A 10259-nucleotide genomic window follows, 5' to 3' on the forward strand; every position below is an offset into this window, starting at 1 on the left:
AGAGACAATACACTGGGGTAAATTGTGCCATTGATAATTGAAGTAAAACAGATCATTTTAATCTCACAAACAATAATGCTATATAAAAGCAAGACAAATTCAATACAAAATTATTTATTTAATGTTTATTTAAAGTTGTAACAACATCAAAGGCCACTTTTCTATAACAAGGCCTATGAACACCTAACATCCTACTTGTCCAATGCTGCAGGGAAATATGAACTTCTGTTCCCTTCTGGCTGTACCACCAAGTTTTGTGGTGTGGCCAATTTGCTTAAACAAGGCCTAGCGCNCTGCTGTGTGTCTTCTCCAGGCCATCTTCTGCCTCATCATTGGTGGTGGAGCTTTCTTCTGAGCTACTGTACACAGCTGTTTTTTTCTTGGTTTTGGTTTGATTTGCAGCTTTCAGAGCCCTTTTCTTCTCTCTTTCATTCTTTTTCTTTTCCTGTTCAGCCTTTTTATCTTCTTTTTCTTTGTGAGCCTTCTCCAACTCCATCTTCTCAGGTGTGTCGGTCACGATTCTTGTTTTCACTTTCTTTCTTACAATTTTTTTTTTCTTTATGTGGCTTTTGGCAAGGGAAGAAGACGTATGGTCTTCCCCTGTTGCACCTCTTTCACTGCTCTTTCCAACTCCTCAAGAGGAGTTGAAACCCTGTCTGTCTTCCTTTTGTATTTGCGTGGCATGATGGATTTTGGTCTAAAATTAAGAATGTCACATAGTTTTAGTGATCAAATGTAAGAATACAATAACAATACAATACAATAAAGTAATATATAGTAAATAATCATAAGTTTGGGTAAGTTGTGCCACTGGCACAACTTACCCCAGGCCCTTTGGCACAAATTACCCCAAGCCCACCATTTTGAAAAAAATGCATCTCCCAGCTGTTTTGAGCTAGCATCATGCTAACTGTATAGACTCATGGTGTAGCTTACTAAAGCACTAAAACATGTGTGAACTGTTTTCAAAGTTCTCTAAATTGTTCAAACACAGCAATCAAAAAACCTTGATCATAGAAATTTTACTTTGGAGGGCAAAACATTTTTTTTTGAACTTAAATGTGCTTACCTCTCAAGCCATGTGTCTCTCTTCTTTGCAGGATGATTGAAATGGATGCCTCTTCAAAAAGATGTGGTCACATGACCAACTTCTTCTATGGTTTTCTAGATAACAGGGGTGGCACTACTTGCCCCTTGGCACAAATTACCCCACTCTCCCTATATAACAAAAAAAACGGGTACTTAAACTTCATATTTTCTAGCATTCTGACTACAGAATGCCCAAAGCCATGCTTAAGGTACCTTAACTTTAATTGGACAAACATTTAAAAGGATAATTAGGTGGGGACATCCTACAAAGCAAGGAGGTGTCTGTTAACTTCTCTACTAGCAATTTACAGTTTAAGGCCATTCCATTGAAAACGTCACTTTCTAACTGCCTACAATAGAAAAGAGGGGGAGATTAAAACAAAAGTGAACTAGTGCAAATTGTACAGTATGTGTCTAACTGTCTTTGAGAACTTTAAAAAATAAAATCATATCAGGACACTAGTGTGACTCTTTTAAATGTGCTTGCTTGTCTTTAAAACTTAGATAATGGTAACATAAAAATACCCAACAATGAGTTTGTGAACTAATTCTATGAATTTACCTCATAGATTAGATAACATTATGTTAGATTATACTTTATTAAAGAAATACATACATTTGTCAAAGGCATGCTCTTTTGCCAACATGACAACATATAGAAAGAATAACAGGCACGATAATGAAAAAAGAGACCTGACTCAAATTGGGAATGGGAGGCATGACAGATCAATATAAGTTGTAGAGGGCATTACAAAATAAAGCCTACTTCTCCTCCCTCGGGCTATCTCAATGCTGTTATGAAACAGCTTTTTCTGCTGATATCTTCCCACCCGGCCCTGCAGTCGTTCTCTGAGAATATTCATAGAGATCTCAAGTTAGACAAAATAATTCCTTACAAAAACTCCCAGTGTGAAAGATAATAAGGAGAGCACTCTTGAGCAAGGGAAGGACAATATGTGAGGAGGTTTGGCTGAGCCTGATGTTAAGTGTAATAATAATTCATATTCATTGCATTTATTTCTGCACTTTTATAAGTTCTCAAGGAGCTTAACATGTTAGATATATCAGACATGTACTATATCAAAACTGTGGACAATATACCCACAGGAGCAATTTATGGTGAAGTGTTTTGCCCATAAACTGTATATCTTGCCCAAGGACAAAACAACATGTTAACAACCACTACTAAACAACTGATATGCACTTCGATGTTATGGTTCATCATAGGTATGCTGCAGATGTGTGCCACAGGTGACCAGAAAAACAAAGAAACTCCAAATAAAGCCCATTAGGCAGAAGTCGATTTTATCCACTACTGTTATTAGCTTACGGTGCAAGCATCTAGTTGAACAAATAAATGAATCAGTACATTAAAATAGCATTTGGTTTTTAATTCACAGTGTAATTAACTGGACATTTATTGACAACCTGATTGTAGATAATATGGCCACATTGCGGGCTTGTTTATAATCTCTAAACCACCTATGTTCATTAATATGTTGGATTTAATTCAAGCTGTGTCAGCAGTCTTTAGAAAATACGTTTGGTGAATCTGTCTATAAACAGTACAGAACTAAATACAGAGACAAGACACAGCTTAAGAGGGCCGTTAAAGACACATTGGCAGAGAAGAGATCACACACACAGGTGGAAAGAATCACAAAGGCGTGAATACACAAAGAAAGGAAGCAAAACAAGAAAAGAGACAAGGAGAAAATATATTTCAAAATAAACCAGGAAACATGAAACACAAAAACCAAGATCATGACATTAATCCTGTGATATCGGGTCACTAGGGCACAATGGAAACAAGTTATAATGTCACCTTTATGAAGAACATGTTAACATACAGGCTGATATTTCTTGTTTAAATTCAGATGGTAAATGAGTTGATTTTAGATTTTTTTGTGTTTCGGTTCGCCTAATAAATGTACTCAGTCTTTTAGTTTTGTAATAGTATAATCATTGGCAATGATATGACTACTCAGCCCTGGCTATGCACACACTGCCAATGGCCACTAATACACCCTGCAGTCAGATCACTCGTTTTGCTCCGAATACTTGAGGGTAAGTGTTCATATCTAAATTACCCAATGCCTCAGGGTTGACTGAGATTTTGACATTGGGCCATCTCTATCTTTCCCGCTCTCTATCAGTCTTTCTAGTAGTAAATATTTCTAAAAAGCCCTCCATTTACATGTCTTTCTCCTGCTGGGAGCCAACTGTCAAGATCATTTTTAAATGTGGGAATTTACAAAAAAACATACTCGTTCCACCAAGTGGTAGAAAGTGAATAAATCCGATTTCTGAAGGGATGGCAAAAGTAAACACATCCTTTTCTCAAGTAGAAGTACAGATACTCGTGTTCAAAAATACTCTGGCAAAAGTAGAAGTACTGACTATACCTCTTTACTCAAGTCAAAGTAAAGAAGTATGGGCTTTGAAATGTCCTTAAATAAAAAGTACCCATAACTAGCAGCTGTTTTAAAGAGTACCTGACCTCCCTTTATATTAAATAACAATAATGTCATTGTTAGCTAATGAATGTTTCCATGCTGAACAACGGCAACATGACAACGTTTTCATTGGTCCCTCTTCTTTAGAGAAGATCAGGAAATGATGGATACACGGATCGTGTTCAAATCAATAGGCACGCAATGACTCTAAATAATAATGATCACGCCACCAAACACACATTCAAACTAAAGTAACAAACCTGTAAAATGTAAAGGAAACGTACAGGTATTTGTGTTAAAAATGTAAGAAGTAAAAGTAAAAAGTCTTCAGAAAGTAGTGGAGTAAAGTACTGATACCAGAAACATACACTTAAGTACAGTAGCAAATAAATGTTGTACTCCACTACTTCCCACCTCTGGATTTCTGACCGTTGTAACTAAATCATGCATCTGAAAAATTAATTATAAAATATGCTGTTACACTTAAAGCAAGTTATATTTTTCCTTAAACCACTTATTTTGGTACTTTCAGCATTTTTCCCCAGTGCAATAAGGAATCACTGACTTTTTAGGTGCGATCACTTTCAGTTTCACTTCAGGTAAAATATGTTACTTTTGTCTTTTGAAGATAGTAAACAAATCCACGTAATTAAAAGAGTCATGCCCACTGTTAAATAATGGTTTAAAGAAAGAAAAAATAATTTCCACTGTGAACAGCTGTTGAGGAAAAAATGTAAAACAGAACTCAAGAGGAGAGTAAGAGGGAACATTTGCTAAATTAGACACTGGGGAAATTACTGCCAAAAACTTAGAAAGAAACTTCAGTTTGAAACAAAGCAAGCTTTTCTTTGATTTGATTCAGATACAACAGACAATGGTCCCGGAGATAATTGATCAATCATCTGGATAATCTGGTGGCTTGTCTGGAAACGGTCCGATTACAGTATCTAAGTGCTTATGCTTCCCAAATTGAAAGAAACTATAATTATCTTTAAATATGAGTTTATGCTGTGTGGCAAAAGTAGAAGGAACCACATTAATGACCACGGTGTTAATGACATCCAACCAGTCGTGCCAAGCCTACCATTACATCTTTGCTTCAACAAATCAGCAATTTTATGGAAATTGTCTGTCTTGAGGATTTTCTGAATGAATACATCATGTACTTGGATTGAGACTGGATGTTCCCCTCTGTCTGCAGCCCCCAGGCCGCCCTCTCGACCCCCCTCTCAGTGGCAGTGATACTTTGTATCCATGCCCTCACAAAGGCATAATCAATTCAAGAGTTTGTCTTGGGTCATTATTACCTTATGGAGGACCATCTGTTCACTGAGGCTGGCCCAGGACTCTGCCAGACACAGACCGAAACACACACTGAAACATGCACGCACGAGCACACACACACACACACACACACACACACACACACACACACACACACACACACACACACACACACACACACACACACACACACACACACACACACACACATCCTCAAGGCTTGCCAGGTAGATTTGGATCGCAGGAAGAAGTGATATGTTGAATAATGTTGCCTCCAGGTTCTGTAAATGGAAGAGAAATCCCCTTGACAATACGAGCCTGTGTACATGTACATGCTCTTTATTGTTCGTACATACATTTATGGTTCCATAGTACACTGTCTATCTGCATGTGTTTCTCTCTAGTAATGTGACACGTGTGAGCAACAGTGTAATGAGTGGGCGTGCAATGTGTGCATGTGTGTGTCAGGTACAGATGGTGAAGCCATCACCCAGCCAAGTGGTTAAGCTACTGGTTAAGAGTTGCAAAGCTAAATATATTTACAGCTAACAACATCCTGACTGACTCACTAATGCTACTTTTAAAGAAAAACAAAACAGCATATAGCAGGAAATAGTGAAAAGGAAGACATGTAAACATTATAATGCATGTTTGATGCATCTGGTAACCCGACGATACCCAACTCCTATCAATAGATACAGCAGATTGTGTTAGATATTTATGACCTTGAGAATTGTCTAAGGTAAAAATAAATATTGACAGATTTTAAAACAATCAGGTTTTCACAACGGACGGTATACCCAAATCTGTTCCAGTCTGGGTCAGAACGTGTTCATATTCACATTCAAGAGGTCAAAGTATAGTGTGTGGCATTGGAGCTGTCCAAAAACTAAGAAAAATGTATCTCCCATCAACGCTATTATTTAAGTTGTGCCTTTTTCTTCAATTTGTTATCCTTTTTAGTCTTACTAGTAATTGCCCATCATGTTTGATTGGCTTTGGTTCCAGCAGGCTTTTTATTCTCTCACGCTGCTCAATACTTAGTTTTCAGTCACAGCAACAAGTTGAATTCAGTGAAAAAGCTATAAAAAAACCACAATATAGCACTTGCTAAAAATACTTTTACTTGGTAAACATAGTGCGTCTGTTGCAGCTAATGAGCCATGTAGTTCATTCAAGATCTGCTAGAGTTCAACAACTGAGCCAATAGAAGGTTACCATTCATGAGGTAGCCAAAGACATCTGGAAGAATGGTAATGTGTGAATAAGCAATGCTTTCTATCAAAGTACTTATTAAAGGGGCCCTATTATGCTTGTTGGGGTTTTCCCTTTCATGTAGTGTGATATATAAGTAAATGGTCTTCAAAGGCTAAAATCCCACACTACCCCCCCCCCCCTCGCCTGAAACGCCCCCATTGTTTGCTTCTGTAACATGTTGACATCACTATGCAACACTCACGCTTATATTGGCTAGGGCTCCAAAACATTTGATGTGATAGGCTAAGGACAGGACATCTCTACGTGGTTGACCACAAATGAGCCGGCCAGCCAACCAATCAGAGCAGACTGGGCTCTGGTTTCAGACAGAGGGTGAAAAGAGGTGCTGCAGCACAGGCAGTATGAGAACAATAAAGAGCTTTTTGAACATTAAAGCATGGAGACAAGTCACATAAGAGGAACAAAATACAAATATGAATCTGAAAAGGAGTATGTTGTTTTTTCAGGGAATATGTTGTTATTCTTCTCCCTTTCAAGTCAATCATTGTTGATGGTGAACAAAAACACAAAGGCTCTTTTTATAGTTTCTTAAAAAGGATTTTATCGGAGCTTAAAAAAGTCCCTCTGTCTCACATTTGAAACGAGAATGGCTTGGTTAATTTAAGAAACGGTACTTTTTCACACCCCCACAGTTTTCACACCAACGCCACAGTGCATTGTGCACACAAACACGAACACACACACACACACACACACACACACACACACACACACACACACACACACACACACACACACACACACACACAGTGTGACTCAGTGTCATTGTTAAGGGAGGTGACACTGTTTTTGTATGTGTTTGTGTGTGTAGGCTGAGACAGTGGCAGGCGATAATGAGTGATGTGCGTTAGCTGTTCAGCAGCATGATCCGGGCTATATTTAGATGTAACTGTGTTTTTTACAGAGGGCTTGAGAGAAGGTGTGACTTTCAGCAAATTATAAGTTTATTATGTATGAGTCAAAAAGTGAGTGAGCAAAATAACCCCATTTGTCTTTGTGATTTCCTTATGACGCTTCTTGTAAAAATATGGCCGTTACTCGCAGGATATCTAAGCTCATTATTGAGTACATTATAATGTTAAAACAGTAAAGAAAAACACAATGGTGTGGACTAATTTATGATATCTACAGTATGTCTAAGTTATTCACTTGGTTGTCTTGTAAATGCCCCTCAAATAGAGCCATTTCTGTCACATTAGCTCCCACAGAATTCAAAGCAAGAGTGATATAATATTGGCTTAATAAGAGACATTGTTCACCTGTCACTTAACCTGACAATTATGACCTTTTAGGGCTGTAATTAAAATTGATTTGTCAAGAAATAGTGACAAATTGTACTCATGGAAACAGAAGTGGGGGAAAATAAATGTTTTAATATAAGCTAATGGGCTCTTAGATCGATGGGTGTTAATTAATTAATTTCTTTACACATGATTTGAATGCCATTAGCCATTATGTTTCTATCTTAGATTCCAGTTTTGGCTCCCACAGCTAGGTTGTCCTGCCAGCCAGCTAGCCAAAATTCTGCCAGCAAGTCAATATGTCAGCCTGGGAAATCACTGAAGTTTCTTTTCAAATATGACTTCCCGTCAGGCTGTGAATAAGAAGCTGTGTTCTTGGCTAAATATATAGGAAAGTTAAACTAAATTGTAATGACATTTGGAATGTTTGCTTGTGCTTACCCTTACTCATCATAGACTCTTATTTATCGTAATGAATCCTTATTAGTGTGATTGTATACAAATATTTTTCCAGCGTTTTAGAGAAACTGCATTTATTTTGATTGTCTTGGACAAGTGTTTTGTTCATAATGTGACTGCAGTAATTATACTACCAATTGTTGCCACTGTTCCACAATTGCCTCAGAGCTCAGCGTTGCACTCGAGGCTAGGTTAACACTATTAAAGCATTTTGTCAAAAAACAAGCTAATTCATTGAGACCAATGCATTTGGTCAGAGTGTTGGAAGAGATTCTCGGCCTTGGCCATTGAAGTATCTGGAACCTCCTTCTCAACACTTTAACTTATTGCGTAACGTAGGGTTACTTATTGTAACCCTTGTTATATTAGCACAGGCGGAGCCCTCTATTGGACTCTATGGGTACTACCTTACCCTGCGAGCATTCTCCCACTGAGACTTCTATAGACGTAGCCGGCCTTGGGCGGCCTACCTGAATGCGCATGCATCACGCCGTATAAAAGGAGGCCTCGCCTCCTGACTAACATCCTACACCTCTCTTCAGCGAGCGGAATAGGACAGACAGTGCCCTTAGTAGAGGGCTCCGCCTGTGCTAATATAACAAGGGTTACAATACGTAACCCAATGTTATATATCTCACAGGCTCCGCCCTCTACTGGCTTCTATGGGTACAGTGGGTGGAGCCCCGATGTATACGCGCACTGTCGTCCAACAACAACATTCCACCCTACTGCCCCTGACCGGCTTTTCTGGTCAGCAGCTGCTGCCCCACATTCTCCTTTAACCCGGTTGTGACCGAGGAGAAGTCTGGGCTGTGGCTGACAGAGCACACCCTGCTGCGCTTACCTCGCAGTAAGTGTGCTCAAAAAACAGTGCCGGGGGACCCCCCCCCCGCCGCCCATAGACGGATGGGGAGAGCCCCCTCGGCCCCGAATGGGCTTACTACACCCCAGGGAGAGCGCCAGAGCCCATGCCCCACACTCAGACACTGACCCCGTGCAGAGTGTGTGGACTAAAGTGTGGAGGGCTAGGAGGAGGAGAGCAGCCCTCCAGCCCTGTAAGGGCCCAGCGCACCCCTCACCCATCCTGGGACCCTCAGAGGGCCCGAGAACAGCGAAGGTGCATTACGTCCGGGGAGGGGGTCAGATGACAACTGACCCACAACCCCCACCAGTCCTGTGTTGCCCCCACAAGCACAGACGAGGAGAAAGAGCCCGACATGTCCAAGAGATAAAACCTTATGAAGGGGCCTGGCGTTGACCAAGACGCCGCTGTGCATATATCCTCCACACTCAAACCGTTGAATAAGGCTGTTGACAAAGCTACAGCCCGGGTGGAGTGCGCACAAATCCCCATGGGGCAGGCTCTCCCTGCCTGTCCGTAGGCATGTGCAATGCACTCGCAGAGCCAGCCTGCCAGGCGTTTCTTGGACAGAGCTTTCCCGATCACACCGCCCCCGAAGCACACGAACAGCTGTTCGGTGCGTCTAAGGGCAGCCGTGCGCTCCACATAACATGCTAGCGCACGCACCGGGCAGAGGAGGTGCAGTTTAGCTTCCCTGGCCCCACCATGGGGGGGAAGACTAAAACCCCCTAACTGAATAGCCCTCGACCTGAACGCACTCCTTAGGCTTTTGGGCACAAAGGAGGGGTTCGGTCTGAGTGTCGCCCCGCCTGGGTCACCCCGAATCATGACACAGCTCGGTTGCACCGATAAAGCGGTTAACTCAGACACTTTTTTTTTTTTTTTGGCTGACGTTAAGGCAAGAAGCAAAGCTGTCTTCCATGACAGTGCTTTTAGGGAGGAGAGCTCCAGAGGCTCAAATGGTTCTGAGACCAGAGCTCCGAGCATTAGGGGCAGGTCCCACTGCGGGGTGGAGGCGTTCACTACTGGGCGCAGCCTCCTGACCCCCTGTAAAAACCGCGGAAAGGCGTATATAGCAGCTTCCTTGGCCATGGCTCGTGTGCAAACGCGTCCACCCCTAAAGGCGGGTCGTCGCTCAGGGCCATGGAGAACCACAGGGCCGCCCCTCGACATGAGGTAGGCCCCCCTGTTCTCCAGTCCCGGGATATGGAGGGCTCTCAGGGATAACACCACCTCTGAAGCCCATAACCACAGCCTCTCCGCTGTGCTCAACAAGGCGGCGAAGCGGACTCCACCCTGCCTGTTGATATAAGCCACTGTGGTGCTGTTGTCGCTCCTGACCAATACATGTCTCCCTTGAATTAGGGGCATGAAATGCTGGAGGACTAACACTACCGCCCGTAGCTCTAGGACGTTGCTGTGTCGAAACTCTGTCAGAGCCCAGCGCCTACCTATAGCCCTCTTCAGGCAGGTCCCTCCCCATCCTGTTCTGGATGCGTCCGTGAACACTGTGATGTAGGAGGTCATCCGTCCCAGTAGAGACCCCCTCCGGAGGTGATCCGGGGACCCCCAAAACCGGAAGCTGCCCTC

At 41.9% G+C, this 10259-nt stretch overlaps 1 long non-coding RNA gene across 1 annotated transcript; it reads right to left on the minus strand.

Annotated features, from left to right (window-relative positions):
- Positions 1 to 402: 402 nt before the first annotated feature.
- LOC104962662 (uncharacterized) lies at positions 403 to 1187 on the minus strand. Its single transcript, XR_800232.1, has 2 exons — positions 1070 to 1187; positions 403 to 697 (listed from the first exon to the last, which is right to left on the minus strand). It is a non-coding gene; the product is annotated as an uncharacterized lncRNA (long non-coding RNA).
- Between the last annotated feature and the right edge of the window lie 9072 nt (positions 1188 to 10259).

Source organism: Notothenia coriiceps, unplaced genomic scaffold (genome assembly GCF_000735185.1).
Source record: "Notothenia coriiceps isolate Sejong01 unplaced genomic scaffold, NC01 NC01_scaffold00035219, whole genome shotgun sequence".
NCBI lineage: Eukaryota > Metazoa > Chordata > Actinopteri > Perciformes > Nototheniidae > Notothenia > Notothenia coriiceps.